The following is a 26,359-nucleotide window of genomic DNA, read 5'->3' as shown; positions in this document are numbered from 1 at the left end:
CTGAAAGGCAAGACGCAGGGCGGGGGAAGAACAGAGGTACTTTGTGGGGCCTGAATGCACCCAGGAGGCAGCCTCAACTCTCTCCACATCCAGGGGAGATATCTTAACAACACACAGAACTGCACTATGCATGTTAGAGCTTTTACTACTTTATTACTAGATTACTAGTATACAATTTAACCAAATTATTCCCACAGTCAGCAGGTGGAATTAGCACATGTATGCTGTCTCCAGTGAGTTGGGATTCAGTCATGACACCTAACTGTTTTCTTGTGCCAAATAACAGCAGGCCCTCTGCTTCTCCCTGACCTGAACTAATCCTGTCTCAGAGCATTTAACACCAGCAGCCAGGTGACTCAATCTCTCTACTCCCAGCTTAACTCAGGACTACTTCAAAAACATAACAGCCTCCCCTAACAATATCAGACAGATAGGCTTGGTGTCCAGGTGAAGGAGGACAGGTAGTGTAGGTAAGAAGAAAATGCTGGTCTGGTATGGAGAATAGCTACAGCTTGGTTCTCTTCTGTAACACACACACACTAACTCTCCGAGGAGCTCCCACCAGGCCCTTTTCTTTCCTATGGTTATAAGGTTTCACCGCCTCCACCAAACCAGGGCACGGCCGACAGACACCCAGGATCCGGTGACCCAGGGGACAGCCTGTGTGACACAGACAGACCGAGAGACACCATTGATGTGGCCTGAGAGTGTCCCTGGGCCAACTCTTTACTGTTCCTGGTCAGCACAGGATAGCATATCTCTGTCAAGGACTGGGTGACACCTCAATCTCCATGTTATAGAGAAAGCTGATGATCTCAGGTGATCTCTGTAATGAGGTTGCTCATATGTGCTCAGCTGGAGAACAGATCACCACCGTGTCACGGACACTGATGGAACAGGTAAACAAACTGGTTTGGTGAGGTGCCAGTGGAGGTGTGTTCATCGTCTACCAATAGGACAGAACTACCCCTGCTAGATAAAATCTGATAAAGCTCTGACAGTTTGTATACAAGGACCCTAGAACATCTATTTCCCGCCACTTGTACATGTGGTGCCTGGTGTTTTTGTACAGCTCGAATGTGTCACAGAGCACATGAAAACAGTCCCATACAGCTATCACAGCCGGCGAGAACGCTGTGCAGTCTATGAGCTGTCACCTAGCACGTACATGTCCTCCTAATTCTAGGTACATTTTGTGATTTTATCCCACAACAAAAGACTCTAGTCTGATTTTATGTACTTTAACAAAGTGCATATAAATAAAGTTGGATTCTGTGGTGATTTCTGTGCTGACTTCAGCTGTTTACAGCAGCAGTCCGGAGTTTGTCCTTGGTCTGTCTGCTTATCTGTGTGTACCGCCAACACTCCAAACACATTTCAACATCCACAACAAGCCCCTCCTAACCATAGAGCTGCTCCCATTCCCATGGTTACATAAAGACCTCTCGTTGATTTGGATTCCAAATCCTAGTTTGCTAGCTAATGTCTTGAAGAATATAGGAGTGCAAGAGTATGTGTTCAAAAAAGAGGAAGAGGTGCAAGGTAAAGATGTGACGATGTTGAGAGCCAAAAAATGCTGTGGAGAGGGCTGTGCCTTTCATTCACAGATAACACTCTGAAAACAGCAGAATATATTATGATGACACTGTTAGTTCAGCAAGTTCTGATTTTCATCATACAGTCCGTCCCAGGGTTAGTAGAAACAATTGGCTAGCCAGCCTACTCCCATAGAAACATAATAATAATGTATCTGAAGGTTATTACTAGTGTAATAAAGGATATTAAAAGGTTATTCATGTTTAGATCCTGTGTGTAGTATACAGTATGTGATCCAGTTAAGTACTTACTCAGTGAAGAGCTGCTGTAGCTGGTCGTGGCCCCTCTTCTCTGCCACACTGACTGGTGTAGAGCCCTGCTTGTTGGGCAGTCTGAGAGCCTCTCTGCCTCCTGGCTGCTCGAGCAGGAACAGGGCCACCCTCCGCAGACCGCGCCGAGCCGCAAAGTGCAAGAGGGTCTCGTGTGGAGCGGGCTCAGCTGAACGGGACACACAGGGAGGGAGAGTTACACTGCGCTCAGAAACGGTCAACAGTTACAGCCTTCTAACTAGAACACGACACACATGCAACGATGTCCTGCCAGTAAGCATCCAACAACACTCCAGCTTCTGCTTAATATCCAACCTGTTTTCTCTACTACTGTGTGACCAATAATCTGTTTTGCAGTAATATGTTCATATGTAAATCCCTCAGTGCGTTTGCAGGCGGACACGGTTGTCCCTCTCTCCACACTCCCTAACCCCTCCCACCTTTGCTATCAGCCTTAACTGATAGCCCTGTCAGAGTCCCGCCCCCTAACCTGTGTGACACACTGCCCTTCCTGAGTCATATGTCTAATTACCCCACCCCCTCCTACCCTCTCACTCCTACTGGTCAGACTGCTGATTCTCTGCTTCAATACACACTGAGTCACCAGGAAGGCCTGACTAACTGTGTGTCTAACTAAAAAACACACAGCTATAGTCCAATTCAGTGTGAGTAAGTGATTAAGTCTTATGGAGACCTTCTCCCTACCGATCACAATGATGTAGTAGGAGATAATCTGGCCTTGTCGATGGGGCCTGGCGATCTCCATTACCATCCCAACAGTATGAGGACACACAGTGGGAGGATTCAGGGGCTGGGAAAGAGACTGCCACAAAACGGAGTCATACTAGAACCATAACCTGGTATTGAGGAGATAAGGATTAGGTCCTAGCAGGGGTGAGGATTTAACACAGTCTACACCAGGTCTAACAACAGGAGCCTCATTTATTAATCATATATAGGCACAAATCTGCGCGTAATCCATGCGTAGGATCATGTACACGCAAAGTGTGAGATTTATCAGTATAAACATTTGGTTGAGTGTGTGTGAATTTACACACAACCATGACCATGCGTACACACACGTGACCATGCGTACACACAACACAGAATGAAGAAAATATATATGTTGACCTTTTTAAATTATGATAGTGAGCCTAATAATGATGATAGTGGGCCTAATTATGATGATAGTGGGCCTAATTATGATAGTGGGCCGATTGAATTGTATTTCCATTGTGAATTCATGCAACATATTTTGACAGGCTATATATAATTTGACCATATCAGTGCATTTGTTACAATAATAATCAATATAAAGTACAGTCATTTTGCTAAATTAGAGGCACGTGTGAAATTGAAACCACTGTTGAAATACTATAAAACAGTGAGACCCTAACCCTAACCCAGTGAGCAATGGCTGATCTTGTTGAAAGATTTGGCACACGCTGCATTTCGCAAAGAGTGCATTTTTAGAGACAGGTGGGACTTTTTTGCAAAAAGTACAGATTGGTTCATCAGATATCGTTTCCCAAAACCAATCTCATAGGATCTTTGTGAGGATGTAAGACCTACTTTAGAAAGGCAAACATTCCATTCCGATGCACATCAAAGTGCTATCTACCCTCTCGTTTTTGGCAACGGACACGTTTCTGCGGGAGATTGCAGATCGGCATCTCACATCCCTCTATGAGCCAATGTTTTGGATGCAATCATCAGCAAAACAAACTGTAAAATAACATTTCCATACACCATCGCACAACAGGTTGAAGTCAAGAGGTTTGCCATCAATGGGTTCCCAAATATGAACTGAGCAATAGACAGCACCCACATCACCATAATAGCACCATCCCAAAATGAGTTCAACTACATGAACAGAAAAGGTTTCCACCCCTAATGTGCAGGTGATAGGTTATGTGATGTGCAAAAAACACTGCTAAATGTGGTGGCCTACAGGAGGGAGCTGTTGAGGATGGATGGCTTATTAGTGAGTGTTGCCTACTCATTTGAACTCTATTTTCCATTGCTAAGGCAACTTGAAATGGCCCAATTGGTCCTCGCTTTATACTTACATTTGAATTTTTAATGATCAAAATATAACTGAGGCAGCCAAATGAAACCTTTTGGTTGTACTCAGTGTTTTGTTCTAAGCTTGTTTTGGTTGTACTCAGTGTTTTGTTCTAAGCTTGTTTTGGTTGTACTCAGTGTTTTGTTCTAAGCTTGTTTTGGTTGTGCCGTTGTAGGCTATTTCATGGTACGGCGTTGTATATTCCCCACTGGCTTTAAAGGATCATTTTTACCATAAATGCTAGTCACTGTTCACCCACGACTGCGTGGCCAAACAAGACTCCAAAACTATCAGTAAGTTTGCTGACGACACAACAGTGGTAGATCAGAGACCTGGCAGTGTGGTGCCAGGACAACAACCTCTCCCTCAACGTGAGCAAGACAAAGGAGCTGATCATGGACTACAGGAAAAGGCGGGCCGAACAGGCCCCCATTAAAGGGGCTGTAGTGGAGCATGTCGAGAGTTTCAAGTTCCTTGGTGTCCACATCACCAACAAACTATCATGGTCCAAACACACCAAGACAGTTGTGAAGAGGGCACGACGACACCTTTTCCCCCTCAGGAGACTGAAATGATTTGGCATGGGACCCCAGATGCTCAAGAAGTTCTACAGCTGCACCATCGAGAGCATCCTGACGGGTTGCATCATCGCCTGGTATGACAACTGCTCGGCATCTGACCGTAAGGCGCTACAGAGGATAGTGCGTATGGCCCAGTACATCACTGGGTCAAAGCTCTACACCCAAGCCATAAGACTTCTTAACAATTAATCAAATGGCCACCCGGACTATTTACATTGATACCCCCCATTTGTTTTTACACTGCTGCTACTCGCTGTTTATTATCTATGCATAGTCACTTCACCCCTACCTACATGTACAAATTACCTCGACTGACCTGTACCTCCGCACACTGACTCGGTACCGGTACCCCCTGTACATAGCCTCGTTATTGTTATTTTATTGTGTTAATTTTTTATTTATTTTAGTTTATTTGGTAAATATTTTCTTAACTCTTTATTGAACTGCACTGGTGGTTAAGGGCTTGTAAGTAAGCATTTCACGGTAAGGTCTACACCTGTTGTATTCGGCGCATGTGACAAATAAAGTTTGATTTGAACCAAATAGCCAAGGTTGTGCATGAGCACTGAGAAGAATTGGTATTTATCAACAGTTATCATCTCCTGTGCGTATGACGCTCGTAGGATTGTTTGACACTTTTTCTATGCGTACAAACATTCTAAATTCTGTTCGTAAGTAGTATTTTAGAATAGTTTCTACACAATATTGATAAATGAGGCCCCAGGAGTCTTGAAGCAGAGATTGTAATCACCACTGCAGAGTAGAGGTTGTTTTTATGTTTTGGTCTCATTTTCCTGTCAGAAGATGGCAGAGAAAAAGGGAAGTAAAACAAGAAAAACAGGCACTGTATTTCGTCACATTGACAGACACACAGGACAAAAGAACAAAACAAATGTTAGGAAATCTGTAATACCCCAACTTACCATAATGCATGCATAATAAACATTATCAACTCAATGGCCTACAGTGGCAGATGAGAACGCCTAGACTCATTGATGGGAAAATAAAATCAACCCCGCTCCAGATCTCTACAGACTCAGTTCAGTGGATCAGATTTGTAGAAATACAGAGACAATATGAGCATGGGCCGTCATTTCCTCTCTGTCAGCCCCATTCTATGGTAGAACTCTCACTCCAAAAACGCCTTACAGGAGTAGGGAGAGACACTAACAAATCAGATTTTCCACCAGTGCTGGATTCTCATGGCTACTTTTCTCCCACAAACCCTCAGTCTAATAGACGCCGGGCGATGCGCTGGAATGCTAGCAGATCCTCTGTTGGCATTTAGAGCGCTGGCAGCCGATGTGACAAGGGATGAAATATGCCTTTAGGAGTTTTTCTGCGTTTTTCATGATATTAATGCCCCTCTGCTTTATTTTACTCGTACTAGTTTTTGGCTGTGGCCGGGGCGCTGGGGCCGGGAGGTGCCAGTAGAGCCACCTAACAAAGACAGCCTCTAGGCCGGGTGGTGCCACCAGAGACAGCTAACAGAGAGAGCCTCTAGACCGGGCGGTGCCAGCAGATCCAGCTAACAGAGAGAGCCTCTGGGCCAGGCGGTGCCAGCAGAGACAGCTAACAGAGAGAGCCTCTAGACCGGGCAGTGCCACCAGAGACAGCTAACAGAGAGAGCCTCTAGACCGGGCGGTGCCAGCAGATCCAGCTAACAGAGAGAGCCTCTGGGCCAGGCGGTGCCAGCAGAGACAGCTAACAGAGAGAGCCTCTAGACCGGGCAGTGCCAGCAGAGCCAGCTAACAGAGAGAGCCTCTAGACCGGGCGGTGCCAGCAGAGCCAGCTAACAGAGAGAGCCTCTGGGCCAGGCGGTGCCAGCAGAGACAGCTAACAGAGAGAGCCTCTGGGCCAGGCGGTGCCAGCAGAGCCAGCTAACAGAGAGAGCCTCTAGACCGGGCAGTGCCAGCAGAGCCAGCTAACAGAGAGAGCCTCTAGACCGGGCGGTGCCAGCAGAGCCAGCTAACAGAGAGAGCCTCTAGACCGGGCGGTGCCAGCAGAGCCAGCTAACAGAGAGAGCCTCTGGGCCAGGCGGTGCCAGCAGAGACAGCTAACAGAGAGAGCCTCTGGGCCAGGCGGTGCCAGCAGAGACAGCTAACAGAGAGAGCCTCTAGGCCAGGCGGTGCCAGCAGAGCCAGCTAACAGAGAGAGCCTCTGGGCCAGGCGGCCTGCTGCTAGCTCCAGTTTCAAGGCTCACTGTGCCTCACCAAGGTGCCCGGGACCAGCTTCAGGAAATGACAGGGCTGGAGAAGGCATTAAACATCTGGCCCACTCTACCGGCAGGTTGGGGAGAGGAATGAAATGTTCCTAACCTGACTGCAGCATCATCTATTCTTAAAGGACCATTCATCTTTCCCCCTTTTCTTTTTTCAAACATCAAAGCGTTTTGGAATCAAATATTATCAGGGAAGACCTCAGGTAACAGTGGAACCGGAGGAGATGCAAAGCACAGGGGATATAAGCAGGCTCACATGTCCCACCAAATAAAGGACAGCATGCTTTCATCTGGGTGCACGTCAGACCCAGAACCACCTGAAGCATATAAACCGGCTAATCTGACAGGTGTTTCTAGCTCGCCATACATTGTTGGCTTGTTCTGTACATTGTTACTAGGCAGAGGTCCCTGCCAAATCCCTGTGCTCTTACATGCTGAATCCCTGAGAAAAAAGGATCAAAGCCATTCTGATACTATAAACCGATCCCAATACATTTAATAGGGATATATCTATCACTGAGTGGACAAGACAAAGCAGTCCTTTGAGAGGCTGATAGGAGGGGCTCTCAGTCTTCTAGCTCTGTGAGTTTTTGTGTTCCTCTTATCTATTCCTGACAGAGGCACTGGTTTACAACCCAGACAGAACATCTGCTCACCACATCAGCAGTCAGTGGCACAGCTCTGACAGAATGCAGGAATTGGAACTAACATTAGAGGACTAAACACATTCTGTTAGTATTACAATCTGTCATCAGTCAAAGCTAAATACAAAGATGGTAGACTAGACATGTATACACAGCATACCGATTTTAGTGCTTTGGAATTCAGACCATGGTTGTGTCCCAATCCAAGTGGCAGCTGCCTGCTGCCTACCTGCTTCCAAATTACATTTACATTTTAGTCATTTAGCAGACGCTCTTATCCAGAGCGACTTACAGTAGAGTGCATACATTTTATTACATTTTACATATTACATACTGAGACAAGGATATCCCTACCGGCCAAACTCTCCCTAACCCGGACGACACTATGCCAATTGTGCGTCGCCCCACGGACCTCCCGGTTGCGGCCGGCTGCGACAGAGCCTGGGCGCGAACCCAGAGACTCTGGTGGCGCAGCTAGCACTGCGATGCAGTGCCCTAGACCACTGCGCCACCCGGGAGACCAAATGAACCTATCTAAGTAGGTAGCACTTTCCAGTAGGTAACTGCCATTTGGGACAAGGCCCAAGGCAGCATCACGTGATAACGCATTCACATTCCACTGAGCGCGAGACATTTGTTTACATTGTAGTCACTGTAGCAGTGTGAGCTAGCAATTCAGTGAACAACTATCCCAAAATTGAAATATCTGACATGAATATCAAGTAAACAAGTAACAGAGTCGATCTCCTCAGTACCTGTTAATGAATGAAGTTGACAGCGACCAGAATAATTATCCTACGTTATAGGGTCCTACTCTCGCATATTGCTTGGTGTGCTGCTCCATCGTTGTGGACATGACAGGTAAGCTTGCATGCACGATAGACGCTATGATTTTTTTGAGATAGTGAAATAGCAGTAAAATAGCTTACTTAGCTGTTTAGGAATGATTAATAACCATAAGTGGTGTTTCAGTGTGAAGCTAATATTGCATTAGAGCTTGTATTGGTGTTTCTAATGAGTAGGCTTGCATTGTGATTCATTCATACTATCAAACCATCACACCCGTGCATAGTATTAAATGACACGGATGTTCAAGATAACATGGTGTTATATTAGTTGATAACTAATATTGAAAGGTGATATGATGCAATCTAACTAGATTAGAAGGCTACTTCAACTTAATGTCAGCTAAAAAAAAAAAAAGGTGTTATGGGTTAGCCTCCCCGGCAAAGGTTACATGGCATGCTACCTTCAAAATAGCCGAATGAAGAGTTCTGATTAGAGGGAGTACAACTACGACCGGAAGGACTTTTTTTTATAGCAGGTTAGGAGAATTTACGCAGCAGGTTATGATAATTAAAGTGGCAGGTTAGGGGATTTAGGTTAAGATTAGTAAAAGGTTCAGAGTTAGATAACAATGCTCTCCTAACCTGCTACAAAAGTCACTTTTTTTCAGCTATCACTTTTGAGTCATAGCTGTACTCCCTGTAGTCACACCCGAATGAAGGCACCTTAGAAGGCAGCACTTTAAGGTACCTTGGGATTGGGAGGCAGCATCCTCGTCAATTGGGACACAGCTCATATGTGCCTATGTCAACAAAAGTCTAAGGGGACGAGAAGCACAAAGGACTGAAAGGTCCTTCAAATGTCTTTCTGTAGTATTGCTGTAAATATCAAATCAGCCTGGAGTTGACATTCTTAACTATAGATATGTTTATGATGGATTATAATTGCTAAGCACTGACAATGTTAGAAAACAGAAATGTCTTGTTCAATCTGTCTTCTCCAGTTTGGTGTTCCAAATTACCCAGCAGGAGCCAATAGTTTTCATGATGACCTATGGGTCCTATACTATTACAGTATATTGCTATAGGGACATAAATTCAAGTGGCTGAAAGGGCTGCATGTCTGTCTCATCTGCCTCTAGTTTTTTCATGACTATTCGTGCACACTTATTTCATCTTAAAATACCAGGTTTTTCCTCCTTTACCACAATCTCGTATTACTGGTGCAGAGAGAGAGGAGCAGAGAGAGAGGGGAGGAGAGGAGAGAGGAGCAGAGAGAGAGGGGAGCAGAGAGAGATGAGAGGAGAAAGAGAGGAGAGGAGAGAGGAGCAAAGAGAGAGGGGAGCAGAGAAAGAGGGAAGCAGAGAGAGAGGAGCAGAGAGAGAGGAGAGAAGAGAGGAGCGGAGAGAGAAGAGAGGAGCAGAGATAGGAGAGGGGAGAGGAGCAGAGGAGAGAGGAGCAGAGAGAGAAGAGAGGAGAGAGGAGCAGAGATAGAAGAGAGAGGAGAGAGGAGCAGAGAGAGAAGAGAGAGGAGAAAAGAGAGAGGGGAGCAGAGAAAGAGGGAAGCAGAGAGAGGAGCAGAGAGAGAAAAGAGGAGCAGAGATAGAAGAGGGGAGAGGAGCAGAGGAGAGAGGAGCAGAGAGAGAGGAGAGGGGAGCAGAGAGAAGAGAGGAGAGAAGAGAGGAGAGAGGAGAAAGGAGAGAGGAGAGAGGAGCAGAGAGAGGAGAGAGGAGCAGAGAGAGGAGAGAGGAGAGGAGCAGAGAGAGGAGAGAGGAGAGGAGCAGAGAGAGGAGAGAGGAGAGGAGCAGAGAGAGAAGAGAGGAGAAGGCAACAAAGAGAGAGGAGCAGAGAGAGAGGAGCAGAGAGAGAAGAGAGGAGAGGAGAGAGGAGCAGAGAAAGAGGAGAGGAGAGAGGAGCAGAGAGGTGATAGTACACTAACACTCTACTGACAAGAACAGGCTTACTGGCTCCAAATGAAACAAATACCAGTCAGCTCTGACCAGAGCCGACATTTATCCCAAATTTCCCCTTTTGTGCTCCAGAATATGTCCCAGGCTCTGGTTAATAGGCCATATAAACACTGTGTGTTACTGCCTACTTCTTAATTGGGTGGGAATGTTTGTTTTTAGCATATCTGACATATCTGCATTCCTGATTTATGATGATGACCCAATAGGAGCAGAAAACAGAAGTGGGTGTAAATGCAGTCGGAAAGCCGAGCCATGAACATCAGGAGTGGAGAACTGGTGCTATCCCAGGGGACACTGCTCTCTCAGCTAAAGCCCTTCCTCTCCTATCTAGGGTAGACCTCTCTAGTCAGACTCGCTCCTCTGTCAGGACCGTCTGTGTGCCAACTAACAGAATCACTGCAGTTTGACTGAAAGTAGTTACACATGTCAGAGCCCCTCCAAAAAAACACAAAATGAATAAAGTGACCTCTGATTGGCCGTTAGCTGGAGTGGATCTTTCTCCTAAAGCCGTAGGTGGCTGGTGCGAACATTAATGCCCAGGCGGAGCTGGAGTATCATTAGTGAACCACCTGGTGGGCACGCTCCACTACTCACACAGCGGAATGGGACCCCGGCCAAATCATCTCTCGGAGGAAACAACAAATGTTCCCTCAGTCTACTTGATTACTTCACTGAGGTGTGAACAGAACACAGCAACACATACTGTAGGAAATCTACAGGCACATTAAGAGGGTATAAGGCATGATAATGTACAGACAGACCGTGCTGCAACACTAAACTGTGAGAAACATACAGAAGTAGATGCACAGAGACACACAAAGCATCCCTACTCACCAATGCTGTTGTCCAGGTTGGTACCTGGTGGTGTGCCTACGTTGGCGCCCAGGACGCTCCACCCCTGGGGCAGGGCCAGGTGTCTGAGTGCCAGGGAGAGGCTCTCGTCCAGTCGCTCACACTCCTGCAGGGGGATCTGGCACTCATCCAGCAGCAGCGCCCCCTCCAGACCGTCGGCCCGCCCTGCAGCGCTCACCAGGAACTGGGCCATGTCGAAGGCCAGGTCCTGGACGAATTGGAAGCGCTCCTCGGCCACAGGGTCCACCGAGCCATCAGACCGCGCAGAGCACAGCGTGACTTGCACCGACTCACAGCAGTCATGGGCTGGGGAGGGAGGATGGAGGGTTAATATAACCTGCACACGTGCTTCAGACATGCCAAAAAGACTTTAGTGTGAGTTTACAGTGTGAGTTTACAGTGTGAGTTTACAGTGTGAGTTTACAGTGTGAGTTTACAGTGTGAGTTTACAGTGTGAGTTTACAGTGTGTAGTAGCCCTACAGCTCAGACTCCAGAAAAAAGAACAGAGAAAACCATGTTCAAGCTCCACTGTCCTGCTGCAATGCTGGCTTGAGTTCTGTGGCTTCTCTGGTTGCTAAGATGCACAAAGTCCAAACATTAAACACTATTTGTCAGTGAATAGTTTTAAAAACCACAGAGAAATGAAAAGGAAGCCTTTAGCATTTAAGTCTCTCGTCAGCTAATATGGGTAGGAGTGACAGAGTAACTGCCACGTTGCTTGCCCAAATAACTTGGCTGCATGGGGTCAACAGGTTTCAAAGCAGACAAACGTTAATCTAGCCTCCATCCCAGTGGACCATTAAACCGACCATTTTAAAACAGACCACAGATAGAGATGTAACATTGAAGAGGCCTGTGAACCAAAAGGTAAATATGCTATTCTCACAATCAGAGGAATATTCATTATAGGTGTCACAAAGAGGGGAAATTACCATCAAAACCTATTAGCAACAACAAAAAGTGTTTAAAACATGGCCTAGTGACGTGATATACTGAACTGTTCTTTACCATGTCCTTCCCTCTAAGAATGCATGGACTCCACAGAAAAAGGACATGTGAGAACTTAGTTAAGGAGAGCTCATATTATGAAACAGGAGTGATGGGACAGGAGACCCAAATACTCCTATTCATAGCTCTGCTGACATCCATACACACACACAACACAAACACTGATAAATCAAAGCTGGGGCAGCCATCATACCATCATCAATATGCCACTTCAGCCATGTTTTTACATGGACCCTGCATACCGCTCAGGGTGATAACTGGAGCCGGGTGAAAGACAAAAACACCTAAATATATTTTGGTTTTATCACCAAGTCTTCTTCTGGTAAGGCTGCCTAGACATAAACAGCCCTTTGATGAGAACATGGTTTATTGCCAACAACCAGACTGAGATAGATATAATTATTGAGCAATGTTCTCACATTATAACAATGTATTTCCATGACTGTGAAAAAAGCAAGATGGCATACATCTAGAAGAGAAGCAGTCATTTAAAAATGCTCCTTTCCTGTGGCAGCTGCCAAGAGGCTCGTCCCATTTCAGTGGAACCATGAAGCACAAATCATTAGCTGGAAATCCATGTACAATGTCTCTCTGTGCCCATGAAGAGCGGGGTGTGTGTGTATTACTATCCTCGTGGGCATCGGAAATCCTCCAAAGTCCCCACAAAGATAGTAAAACAAGGACAATTATCCCTCGCGGGGACAAATACTAATATAGGCTAAGGAATTAAGTTTAGGGTTAGAATTAGGGTTAGGATAAGGGAAAATAGGATTTTGAATGGAAATCAATTTTAGGTCCCCACAAGGATAGTAAAACATATGCTGTATGTGTGTATGTGTGTGTATAGTAAAACAAGGAAAATAATCTCCCTCGTGGGGACATTTCCCACATCCACATGAGGACAAAGGCTATTTTAAGCTTAGGGGTGTCACGCCCTGACCGTAGAGAGCGTTGTATGTCTCTATTTTGGTTTGGTCAGGGTGTGATTTGGGTGGGCAGTCTATCTTCTATGATTTTCTATTTCTATGTGTTTGGCCGGGTGTGGTTCTCAATCAGAGGCAGCTGTCTATCGTTGTCTCTGATTGAGAACCATACTTAGGTAGACTTTTCCCGCCTATGTTTTGTGGGTCATTATTTTCCGTGTGTGTTTGTGTGCACCTCGGTTGCGTCACGGTCTTTGCTGTTTACCTGTTTGTTTTTTGATTGTTTCGGTTTCACTTTCATTAAAAGGATGTGGAACTACATGCACGCTGCGTCTTGGTAGATTTATGACAGGGAGTTTGAGGATAGCGAGCGTGACAAGGGGTTAGGTTTAGTGTTACAATTAGGGTTAGGTTTAGTGTTACAATTAGGGTTAGGTTTAGTGTTACAATTAGGGTTAGGTTTAGTGTTACAATTAGGGTTAGGTTTAGTGTTACAATTAGGGTTAGGTTTAGGGCAACGCAGGCTGCTGAGGTGAGGTCGGCTCATAATAATGGCTAAAAAGGAGCAAATGGTAACCATGTGTTTGTTGTTGATACCTTTCCACCTATTCCACTCTAGCCATTACCAGGTGCCTGTCCTCCCCAATTAAGGTGCCACCAACCTCCCGTGGTTTAGGGTCAGGGAAAATAGAATTTAATGGAAATTAATTGTAGGTCCCCACGAGGATAGAACATAACGTGTGTGTGTGTAATCATAAAAGACTTGGTTAATCCAAACGGATCTGCCACACACACACCACCAGTACGACTGTCCAGCATCAGATCTAGCAACCAGTTGTGTGTGTGGTGCATGGTGGAATTTACCTGGGCACACAGCCTGTAGGGTGACATGGCTTATCCTCAAGGTACTGGTCAGGTGCCTCTGGGTGGTGCCAGCAAACAGCAGGTAGAACTCTACATCCTCCAAACGCTCTCCATCACCCAGCTGCACCGTCAGAAGAGACTTACCCTGGAAAAAGACAGACAAATAGAAATACAATTATACATTTGATCTACAAAGTTTGATTTACATAGTTTTAACTAATAGCTTACATTGTCAGAGATTGCAACAGCATGGCAAATAAACCAGAGGAGAAACCCAAACAGAAACAGAGAACATTAAGAGCATGGTGGGCAGGTATCAACACCTGTCTATTATAATAGGAAGAGGCTGGGTTTTGTTATAGCACTATCAACCCGTAATGTAGGTTGGAACATTCTACTGTATACAGAAAAACAAACCCTGCTAAAACAATAATTACCCTGCCTTATGTAATTACAGTGTATTGCGTAAGAGAATGTGTGTGTACCAGTGTTGGGGAGTAGTGAACTACATATAGTTCAACTAGTAATTGAATTACATTTTGCAGTAGCTTGGTGGTAGTTGAACTAAATTCAAATCTAGGTAGTGTTTCCAGTAGTCAATTACTCTTTTGCCTTGCAAAAGTAATCACACACCTTGGATCTCTTCACATTTTATTGTGTTACAAAGGGGGAATAAAATGGATTTTATTGTATTTTGTATTGTATTTTTTTGTCAACAATCTACATAAAATACCATTTAATGTGAAAGTTAAAGACTTTAAAACATTTTTAAAAGATCGATAGCAATTCAATAACTAAAATATAGGCGTTACATAAGTATTCAGCTCCCTGAGTCAATACATGTTAGAAACACCTCTGGCAGTGTTTACAGCTGTGAGTCTTCTTGGGTAAGTCACTAAGAGCTTTACACACCTGGATTGTGCAATATTAGCCCATTATTCTTTTCATAATTCTTCAAGATCTGTCAAGATTTAGGGGATCATAGCTAGACAGTAATTTTCAAGTCTTGACATATTTTTTTTAAGCTGATTTAAGTCAAAACTGTAACTTGGTCACTCAGGAACATGCACTGTCTTCTTGGTAATCAACTCCAGTATACACCGAGTACACCAAACATTAAGAACATCTTTCTAATATTGAGTTGCACCCCCCCCCCCCCTTTAATCCTAAAAATATTATCCCCAATATTCACCGATGTCAAGCATACCATACCATGATGCAGTCACCACCTTGCTTGAAAATAAGAAGGCAGTTACTCAGTGATGTATTGGATTTGCCCAAAACATAAGGCTTTGCATTTAGGCCAAAAAGTGTATTCCTTTCCATGTTTTTTGCAGTATTACTTTAGTGCCTTGTTGCACACAAGATGCATGTTTTGTAATATTTGTATTCTGTATATTTGTATTCTTCATTTCACTGTCATTTAAGTCGTTATTGTGAAGTCTACAATTGTTGTTGATCCAGATCCTCAGTTTTCTCCCATCACTGCCATGAAACTACGTAACTGTTTTAAAATCACTAATGGCCTTATGGTAATATCCCGGAGCAGTTTCATTCCTTTCCTGCAGCTCAGTTCAGAAGGACGACTATCTTTTTGATGTGTCTGGGTGGTTTAATACATACTGTAATCCACAGCATAATTATTACGTTGACCATGCTTAAAGGAATATTCAATGTCTGATTTGTTATTGTTAACCATCTACCAATCCCTGCCCTTCTTTACGAGGCTTTCGAAAAGTTCCCTGATATTTGTAGTTGAATCTGTGATTGAAATTGAGGGACTTTACAGATGTTGTACGTATGGGGGACAAAGGAAGGGTTAGTCATTCAAAAATCATGTCAACCACTATCATTTCACACAAATAAGTGGGAGATTTGTACAGGGTAAAAGGGATCTTGAAGAAGGAAGGCTATCACTCCATTTTGCAACGCCATGCCATACCCTGTGGACGGGGCTTCATTGGAGCCAATTTCCTCCTACAACAGGAAAATGACCCAAAGCACAGCTCCAAACTACGCAATAACTATTTAGGGAAGAAGCTGTAAGCTGGTATTCTGCGTTAATGGAGTGGCCAGCACAGTCACCGGATTTCAACCCTATTGAGCTGTTGTGGGAGCAGCTTGACCGTATGGTACGTAAGAAGTGCCCATCAAACCAATCCAATTTGTGGGAGGTGCTTCAGGAAGCATGTGGTGAAATCTCTTCAGATTACCTCAACAAATGTACAACTAGAATGCCAAAAGTCTGCAAGGCTATAATTGCTGCAAATGGAGGATTCTTTGACGAAAGCAAAGTTTGAAGGACACAATTATTATTTCAATTAAAAATCATTATTTATACCCTTGTCAACATCTTGACTATATTTCCTATTAATTTTGCAACTCATTTCATGTATGTTTTCATGGAAAACAAGGACATTTCTAAGTGACCCCAAACTTTTGAACGGTAGTGTATATAATTGTTCTTCCACTTTGACATTAGAGTATATTGTTATATATATATATTTTTTTTTTTACAATTAAACCTATTTTAATCCCACTTTGTAACACAATAAAATGGGAAGAAATCCAAGGGGCATGAATACTTTTGCAAGGCACTGTAGTGGTATATCTAACTAATGGAACTACACACTACTCTTTTTGCAAAGGGAGTGTCTCCTAATCTGTGACCAGGGCTGCAGTCCACATTCAAAGTAGACAGCCCTCGGTCCTAAACCCTCAGCCCTTGAATTACATTTTATATCGTCACATCCAAATGTGCCTTAAATGTTCCTTGCCCAAGCGAGAGAGAGTGATGATTGGAGAGGCAATGTCTCTGGTGGAAATCTTGAAATTCAGTTTAAAAACAACCAACCTAAAGCTATTAATGTACCTAGCAAGCTAACCTAGTTAGCTAGCTACCGTACAGTTACTCATAGCTGGCTAGCTAGTTTTATAGCTTGGTCATTTATTCCAATACATTTCAGAATTCCCCAAAATATGTTTATGAAGCTAGTTACATTTTATAGGCTCCTCACTACGAGACTGAGCCGATTTTACAACAATAAAATCAATGTCATACAGTACCAGTCAAAAGTTTGGACACACCTACTCATCCAAAAGTTTAAAACAAATCAAAATATATTTTAGATTCTTCAAAGTAGCCACTTGGCATTCTCTCAACCAGCTTCCCTTGGAATGCTTTTCCAACAGTCTTGAAGGAGCTCCCACATATGCTGAGCACTTGTTGGCTGCTATTCCTTCACTCTGTGGTCCAACTCATCCCAAACCATCTCAATTGGGTTGAGGTCAGGTGATTGTGGAGGCCAGGTCATCTGATGCATCACTCTTCTTCTTGGTCAAACCAGATGGGATGGCGTATCGCTGCAGAATGCTGTGGTAGCCATGCTACTTAAGTGTGCCTTGAATTCTAAAGAAATCACAGACAGTCACCAGAAAAGCAACCCCACACCATCACACCTCTTCCTCCATGCTTCACGGTGGGAACCAAACATGCGAAGATCATCTGTTCACCTACTCTGCATCTCACAAACACAAGGCGGTTGGAACCAAAAATCTCAAATTTGGACTCATCAGACCAAAGGACAGATTTCTACCAGTCTAATGTCCATTGCTCGCGTTTCTTGGCCCAAGCAAGTCTCTTCTTCTTATTGGTGTCCTTTAGTAGTGGTTTCTTTGCAGCAATTTGACCATGAAGGCCTGATTCACGTAGCCTCCTCTGAACAGATGATGTTGAAATGTGTCTGTTACTTGAACTCTGAAGCATTTATTTGGGCTGCAATATTTGAGGCTGGTAACTGGCTGAACTTATCCTCTGCAGCAGAGAACTCTGGGTCTTCCGTTCCTGTGGCGGTCATGAGAGCCAGTTTCATTATAGCGCTTGATGGTTTTTGCAACTGCACTTGAAGAAACTTTTAAAGTTCTTGAAATGTTCAGGTTTGACTGACCTTCATGTCTTAAAGTAATGGACTGTCATTTATCTTTGCTTATTTGAGCTGTTCTTGCCATAATATGGACTTGGTCTTTTACCTAATAGGGCTATCCTCTGTATTCCACCCCTCCCTTGTCACAACACAACTGATTGGCTCAAACGCATTAAGGAAAGAAATTCCACAAATTAACTTTTAACAAGGCACACCTGTTAATTGAAATGCATTCCAGCTGACCATCTCATGAAGCTGGTTTAGAGAATTATTAAAATGTGACACTTTGCGACCACCGGATTATGACACGTGACTACAGTTTGCAATGAATTGTGGGTCATATCAATCCCACAAGAGATCAAGTTCTTCACTCACTCCCTCAAGCTAATTTGAGGGCAGTGGAGGCAATGTTAGTCAATTGGACCTACACTTAAGATAGCGATCAATCTGCGAGACTTCGAGCGCCAGCTCTCCTAGGGAAAACGTCGGAGGGAACCAGCTACAAGATGGTTCGATTAGTCTTCCACCCCTATATCCAGGTGGTAAAACCGATTTGCCTCTCTACGACTGGACTGGCCCATCTAGCTAGCTAGTAGAGGGGTACAAAAACACCGATACACAGATGCATAGCTCATACAATTATACTTTGTTCTAGTCAATGACAATACATGTTGCAAAGTAAATACCTGCTTCAAAAATATCTCTCATTGCATTGCATGCATGAAATCTCTAGTTGTGTTTTTGTTTTGCATAAGAAAGAGGTCTCACCCAACATGTATGATAGGTACTGACCGAGGACGAAAAACCTGGTGACCACTAAATGTCCTCGTATACCCATATTTAGATCAAATGCACTTTTTTGTCAATACTGTGTGAATGACAAGCCCATTCAATCAAGTGTGTGTGAGTGACATTGCGAATATCATATTTTTGAATTTGTATATATATTGGGGGGGGGGGGGGGGGGTCTTTGACGGTTGAGGGGCAGCTCTCGAGGGGAAATGTGGGGAAATTTGGATGGTTCATGGCCTGGCGGTTGGGAGCTTGGACCGGTGGCCGAGAGATCGCTGTTTCATGTCCCCGATTCACTTGGTGGGAGATCTGGTTGCTCCTGTGGGTCGTTCTGGATGGGAGAGTCTGCTAGATGACTGAATGTAATGTAAATGTTGAGCAGCTTCACTGCAGGTAGATTGTATGGCAGTTAGCCTAGTGGTTAGAGTGTTGTGCCAATAACCGAAAGGTTGGTGGATTGAATCCCCGAGCTGACAAGGTAAAAATCTGTCGTTCTGCCCTGAACAGTTAACCCACTCTTCCTAGGGCGTCATTGTAAATAAGAATTTGTTCTTAACCGACTTGCCTAGTTAAAAAAAAAAAAAAAAAAAAAAAAAGTAAATGCAAAAAAAAAGACGACTCTGTGCTGTAGAATTTGTGAATTTTGTCTCTTGTATAATAAATTATATACATTAGTTTATACTAGATTAAGCGTAAACTTTCATTAACTGTAATTTTGTTAGTTATGCTCCAATTTTCCCTCCATCTTGTGCCAATATCAGTTCCTTTTTAAATCTTGGTTCCAATAGAATTTCTTCTAAGAGATGGTCAGTTGGATATGCTCTCTGCAAGGCTTTGTATATCTTCCCTATCATATGAACATCCTTTTCTGACTCAAATACGATTCCTGCAGGTTGCTCTGATATCCAAAAGAGTGTGAAATGTTACTTTTAAGTTGTATGTATTTGAAACTATCTAGATTGGTCAGTCCAAAATTACTTTTTAATTCTGTCAAGGAAATAAATGTATTTCCGGTTTCTATTCCTTTAGTTTTCCATGTGGACCAATTTATCAGTGAATTCTGAAAAGCCGTCCAAGGATTGTTCCCCATAAGGTTGTGTTTTTAGTGAGTGATATTGGTTCTTGTAGAACACGTTTAATTTTCTTCCATATGTTATAGTGTTTTTAACTCAGAAGTTGTTCATGTCCTTCACTTTATCCTTTGAAATTAGACAAGTAAAAAATATTCTGGGGATGAGCAGACACATCTTCAATATGTACTCACTGTTCCTCTTTAGTGCATATGTCGCAAGTAAAAACTTTGGGTAGCGAGTTGATACAATTACAAGGAAGATGTCCTTTTTATTCTATGAATTTTATTTGCCCATATAAAGTCTGTTATGACCGATAATACTTTCTTAAAGAATGTCTTTGGTGGGGTAATTGGTATTACAAAATAAATACAAAAACTTTGGCAGCCATGACATTCTTAAGAAGTTTATTCTACCTGTAAGATTTATGGGGAAATGATTCCATGTATTTACAGTGCCCTCCGTAAATATTGGGACAGTGATGTATTTTTTCTTCTTTTGGATCTATACTTCAAAAGATTGGATTTGAAATCAAACAATGACTATGAGGTTAACATGAAGGGTTAACATGAAGACTGTCAGCTTTAATGTGAGGGTATTTTCATCCATATCGGGTGAAATGTTTAGAAATTACAACAGTGCATAGTCCCCCCTCAAAGGTTTTGGGATAAATTCACTTATATGGGTATTAAAATAGCAAATTTGATCCCATATGCATAGCACGCAATGACTACATCAAGCTTGTGACTACAAGTGTTTGTTTTGTTTGTGGTTCAGATTATTTTGAGCCCAATAGAAATGCATGGTAAATAATGTAGTGTCATTTTGGAGTCACTTTTATTGTAAATAACAATATACTGTTTCTAATCACTTCTACATTAAATGTGGCAGCTACCATGATTACGGATAATCCTGAATGAATCTTGAATAATGATAAGTGAGAAAGTTAGACGCAAAAATATCATACCCCTAAGACATGCTAACCTCTCACCATTACAATAACAGGGGTCATTAGCATTTTGGGGTATGACATTTGTGCTGTAATTTCCTCACAGTCATTGTTTGATTTCAAATCCAAATTCCCACAAGATACCACGAGAATTTGCCCCAGATTAGGAGCCACTCCCTTTCGCAAAAAGAAAAAAAATGGATGAGGTAGGCAACAGAACTCTTCAAATTGATAGGGCCCTATGTCTGGAGTTACCTTTTCTTTTCAATCCCGGCTATGTGTAGTTCTTCAGACAGGTCTGCTATATTTAGGGACACAGTGTAAAATGCAAGACAACCTGTCGTTCCGTTAGAACAGGTAGATTTATATAATCGGGTTCATGACATGACGTTACCCAGCGCATGGTCCAGTGTGACAGCCAGCCACGCATAGCAATAGCCTCAGCCTGAGTGGAAGGAGATAAGATTAGAGGATGGCTATGTTTCCTGACAGGACTGCCCTTATTTATAGGTTATCTGTTGGCCTGTCCAAAGCACTGCACTAATAGAGATGTCTGCCTGCTCTCCGTTGTTTTCCTCACAGCTCCACATCATAGCCACTTTATCACATGCAGCAGTAGATAACGGCTGGGGGACATTCAGAGTCAGACACAGGGGTACTGACTGTCATGTCCAAATAAACCAACTCTCTCCTTCAGTGACAGGATCTCTTCATAAAGAAAGAAACACTGAAGACAAGCAAAAAACAAATATGTGGGAAACATACATTTCATGGGTAAAAAGAATGCATAGCATATTCACTCATTACACGCACAAACAATTCCCAAATACAAAGACTATACAAAAAGTGGTTCAGTGCTGCAAAGACACAAGATGACACATGCAACGTGTCCACTGACAGTATTCTTCAAACACTGGAAACACAGGCCTAATGTGAAACATGTTTTCATGGTTCAGAGCTACCAATTGTAGCCTTTGTAGCGGCTAGCTAGCTCACTATAGTGGTTGTTCAATAAGGGAGTGACGTGCATTGGGCCTATGTGGACAGGACTATTTACTTTGGACATCCTGCAGTGCTGAATGCCAGTAAACTTTTCTCTCTGGCTGATGATGGTTAGAGGACAAGAGGCACAATATGGGGGAATACAGTATTGAAGGCTCTCTCACCAAATACAGTTGAAGTCGGATAATTTCGGATAATATCCACATAATTTTCCTGCCTCATTATGCCATCTATTTTGTGAAGTGCATCAGTTCCTCCTGCAGTGAAGCACCCCTACAACATGATGCTGCCACCCCTGTGCTTCACGGTTGGGATGGTGTTTTTTGGCTTGCAAGCCTCCCCCTTTTTCCTCCAAACATAACGATGGTCATTATGGCCAAACAGTTCTATTTTTGTTTCATCAGACCAGAGGATATTTCTCCAAAAAGTACGATCTTTGTCCCCATGTGCAGTTGCAAACCGTAGTCTGGCTTTTTTTATGGCGGTTTTGGAGCAGTGGCTTCTTCCTTGATGAGCGGCCTTTCAAGGTATGTCGATATAGAACTCGTTTTACTGTGGATATAGATACTTTTGTACCTGTTTCCTCCAGCATCTTCACAAGGTCCTTTGCTGTTGTTCTGGGATTGATTTGCACTTTTCGCACCAAAGTATGTTCATCTCTAGGAGACAGAACGCGTCTCCTTCCTGAGCGGTATGATGGCTGCGTGCTCCCACGGTGTTTATACTTGCGTACTATTGTTTGTACAGATGAACGTGGTACCTTCAGGTGTTTGGAAATTGCTCCCAAGGATGAACCAGACTTGTGGAGTTAAAAAAAAAAAATCTGAGGTCTTGGCTGATTTTCTTTGATTTTCCCATGATGTCAAGCAAAGAGGCACTGAGTTTGAAGGTAGGCCTTGAAATACATCCACAGGTACACCTCCAATTATGTCAATTGGCCTATCAGATGCTTCTAAAGACATGACATACTTTTCTGGAATTTTCCAAGCTGTTTAAAGGCACAGTCAACTTAGTGTATGTAAACTTCTGACCCACTGGAATTGTGATACAGTGAAGTGAAATAATCTGTCTGTAAACAATTGTTGGAAAAATGACTTGTGTCATGCACAAAGTAGATGTCCTAACCGATTTGCCAAAAACTATAGTTTGTTATCAAGAAATTTGTGGAGTGGTTGAAAAACTAGTTTAAATGACTCCAACCTAAGTGAATGTAAACTTCCGACTTCAACTGTAGGCTAGCACTGCTGTACTAACTGTAACATACAGCTGGGGAATAGAGCACCTGAGATTATGGCTAATCCTGCAAGGGATTATGTCTCATCCTGTATGCACCTGAATGTGCAGAACCAAATTGGCCTAGAGCCTTTGTACAGTATGTATCTTTAACATATAGCACTGTCTGCACCCTTACGAAAAAAGATTGCAGTCAGAGTGAAGTATAACTGCTGTACACTGTAGTATAACTGTAGTTAGAGTGCAGTATATAACTGCAGTATGCTGCAAATACTGCATTGAAAATACCACAATCGACTGCAGTTACCGCACTTTTACTGCAGTTTCAAAACTGCTCTATTTTTTTGTAAGGGAATGGCTGGTTGAGCAAATAATCTGTGAGAAAAGCCTTTGTTTTACAGTGACAGATGAGCAATGTTATCTCTCTGCTCTGACTGCAGCAGCCATTTTCTACAACAATGGCCCATGGCAACACAAAAAAGAGGAGGTTAGCTTGTGTGTCTGTCTGCAGCTCCCTCCCTGCTACTATGCTGTGTTGCGCTGTTACTACAAGCTTCACTCTTGATCGAAGGTTACGTATGTAACCACGGTTATATGAGCTATATGGATCACTCCAATATATTGGTATCACTCTGCGGCGGAGGGATACATCCGAGGTGAGGATTTACAGATTTACTCCCGTGTACACCTGTGTCACGGCTGGGGTCCTCCCCTATATATAGAACCCATGGCCGCGACACACGTTCTCTACATAATTTTTGAGGCGCCTCTAGCACCGTAGCACCTCTAGCACCGTAGAGGATCCATATAGCTCACATAACCGTGGTTACATGCGTAACCTTCATTATGTTTCACTATATTTGATCACTCCAATATATTGGTATACCCGTACCAGATTTAGTCGGTGCTAGAGGGGCCAGGCCAGCCAGCGGCGAAGTCCCAGCGCGGGACCGAGACACAAGGGCCGTCAATGTGGAAGCGGGTTCCTTGCACAGTCCCCGGGAAGGGAACGCACAGGACCGCTGAACCAACCGCAGAAGGAGATGCCACATTTACTTGATAGTACCAAGCAACGGTGCAAAAGGAAGACCAGCTGGCCTCAGCACAGATATCAGCAAGGGGCCCTCCTCTCAGTAGAGCCCAGGACGCAGCCACACCTCGTGATGAATGTGCCACCACAGATCCCAGCACTGGCCTGCCAGCCAGGCGGTATGCTGTCGTAATCGTGTCCACAATCCAGTGCGAGAGCCACTGCTTTGATAACCCAGCCCCCAGGACTCTCTCACCATAGCAGACAAAGAGCTGGTCTGTTGTTCTCACTGACCGTGTCCGCTCCACATAGGCAGCCAGTGCAGGGTACAGCATGCCGGAGGGAGGCCTAGACTCCCCCGCCACTGCCGGGAGGTCGTAAGCAGATAGGATAAAAGAGATGTTCACATGCCTGTCTGACAGAACATTTCGAGAGGAATGACAGGTTGGGGCGGTAGCATTCAGAACTTACCGAAAGATCATGGAGCTCACCCACCCTCTTCATGGAAGTAAATCGCTACCAAGAAAGCCACCTTCATAGAGAGGTGTTTCAGGGAGGCCAAAGCTGCCAAGACCACATCCAGATCCCAGCTCGCCATTGAGCGGGTCCTAGCTGGATGCAGGCGATGAACCCCCTTCATAAACCTGGAGACCAAGGGATGGCGCCCCACTGGCCTGTCCATCCACCCCACATGGCAGGCAGATATAGCGGCCAAATACTCTCTCAGTGTAGAGGCTGCCAAGCCCTCATCCAACTGAGACTGCAGGTATTGGAGGACATACTGCACCCCGCATGACTCAGGCACAACCTCAAAACCAGCACCCTTGTCCAGGAGTGAGGAGATCTCCAACCGCAGGGTTATTCTTCAGGGGGGGTCGGCCACCGTGGTGACACGAAGGCCCCTGAAGGATGGGGGCCGGCACCGGAATTGGAGTCGGTACCCCTCGAGCATTATGGACAAAAGCCAGGGGGACTCCACACCCCCCTTCCACTATGCCCTTTGAGACCGGTAGAAGCGGCTGAGGGCGGGAAGGGTGTGTCAGGGATCCTGCCGGGGCCTGCCTCTCCTCTGGTGCCCGAGCGCCTGCGTCCCCCAGGCATGTCTCTTTGGTGGTGACGGTTGACAGGTTAGGCTGTTGCTCCACCGCACGCTGTGCCCCTCCCCGCTGTCGTCCCTCAGCACGATGTGGCAGAATGGGGCATGATAGGGACCCCACCATCGTTTGGGTGCAGGTGGGTGGCAACGGTCCATCTGCCTTGGACCCGGGGCCTGAGGAGGCGGCATTAATTGTCTCAGGGTCTCCCAGTCCCTACGAACCATATCGGTCTGCTCCAGAACATCTTCAACCCCTGGGCCAAACGTCAGCCCTGGGGTGATGGGAAGAGTGGCAAATGTGCTCTGGAGAGCAGCTGGCAGACGGGATTGGGCCAGCCAGAGATGGCACCGGGAGGTAACCACCTGCGCGCTATGGATCGTCCGTTGGCACGGGCCACATCCCTCTGGAAAGCAGGCGAGACAGCTCCTTCACTTCCCGGAGGAGCTCCTCTGTGCCCTCCTGCATCCGGGGTAACAGAGTCTGCAGGTAGGCCTGCAGCAGCATGGCCGCGTTGGTAAGGCGGCCAAGAGAGCAGAGGGACCCATATGTGGCTTTCAAGTCCACATCAAAGACTCTGGGGGGTCCCGGCTTCAGTCGCGGGTTCCGCCCTATAATCTCCTGGTCCGGGAGGACCATGGCAGCTATCATGATGTCCATGGTCGGGTACTCCCGGAGGCCAAGTAACTGCACCCGCAACATAACTCCATGGTCCAGTCTCTGCTATGAGTTGGAAGCGACCCCTGGCAGAGGCCCAGCTCTCCTGCCAGGCCTCGCGGAACTCAGCAGAGATGGGGACAGATGTAGAGTCATCACTGTCCACCAGTTTGATGTCCAGTGCAGTGGTTACCCGAGTGAGTAAGCTCCTCTGCCGGCTTCTGATGGTCTGTCAGCCCGACTCACGGTGGTGAACAGTGACAACAGGAACAGCCTATCACTGGCCAACAGGGAACAGCTGTCGTCACCATTGAAGCTATCAACCTCCTGATGCAGGACATGCGCCCTCCGTTCAAGGTGGTCTCAGCGGTACAACTCCTGCCCCCGTCCAGTACTGGCAGCAGATGGGCTCTGCCTTTGCTTGCTCCGGCCACGTTTCCTGGGAGGGGTACTGGGCCCAGTAGAGGGACTAACAGCTCGCTGGCGCACCACTCCTGAGGGAGGGAGCTTGTCCCCAGCCTGAGCCTGAGCCCGAGCCCGAGCCCGAGCCTGAGCCTGGCCGACCTACTCGTGCATGGCCTCCAATTGCGCCAGGCGCGGGCATTGAGATCACCACACAAAACAGGTAGGGCGCGCCTCCGCCCTCTCCGTGTGGCTCAAACCCAGGCAGTGCATACACAAGGTATGCGGATCCCCAGGGGGGATGCCACCATCACACCTGTTACAAAGGGAAGCCATAAGCTCAGTCAAGCCAACAAGGCCACGGAGCAGGGGTCAGACACCCTGAGGGACCTTATGTCGTGACCCGCTTGGAGAAATAGGAACCCGGT

The 26,359-nt window shown here is 45.0% G+C and overlaps 1 protein-coding gene across 1 annotated transcript in view; it reads right to left on the bottom strand.

Annotated features, from left to right (window-relative positions):
* The window catches only part of LOC120053812 (A-kinase anchor protein 13-like), a 64,662-nt gene extending 62,587 nt beyond the window's left edge, over window positions 1–2,075 (bottom strand). The window contains exon 1 of the mRNA XM_039001072.1: window positions 1,848–2,075. The gene's annotated coding sequence lies outside the window, so the exon portion shown is untranslated. The remainder of the gene's footprint in view (window positions 1–1,847) is intronic.
* Between the last annotated feature and the right edge of the window lie 24,284 nt (window positions 2,076–26,359).

This window comes from Salvelinus namaycush, chromosome 9, assembly GCF_016432855.1.
Source record: "Salvelinus namaycush isolate Seneca chromosome 9, SaNama_1.0, whole genome shotgun sequence".
Lineage (NCBI taxonomy): Eukaryota > Metazoa > Chordata > Actinopteri > Salmoniformes > Salmonidae > Salvelinus > Salvelinus namaycush.
The sequence above is the reverse complement of the archived record's forward strand: the minus strand, read 5'-3'. Positions and strand labels throughout refer to the sequence as shown.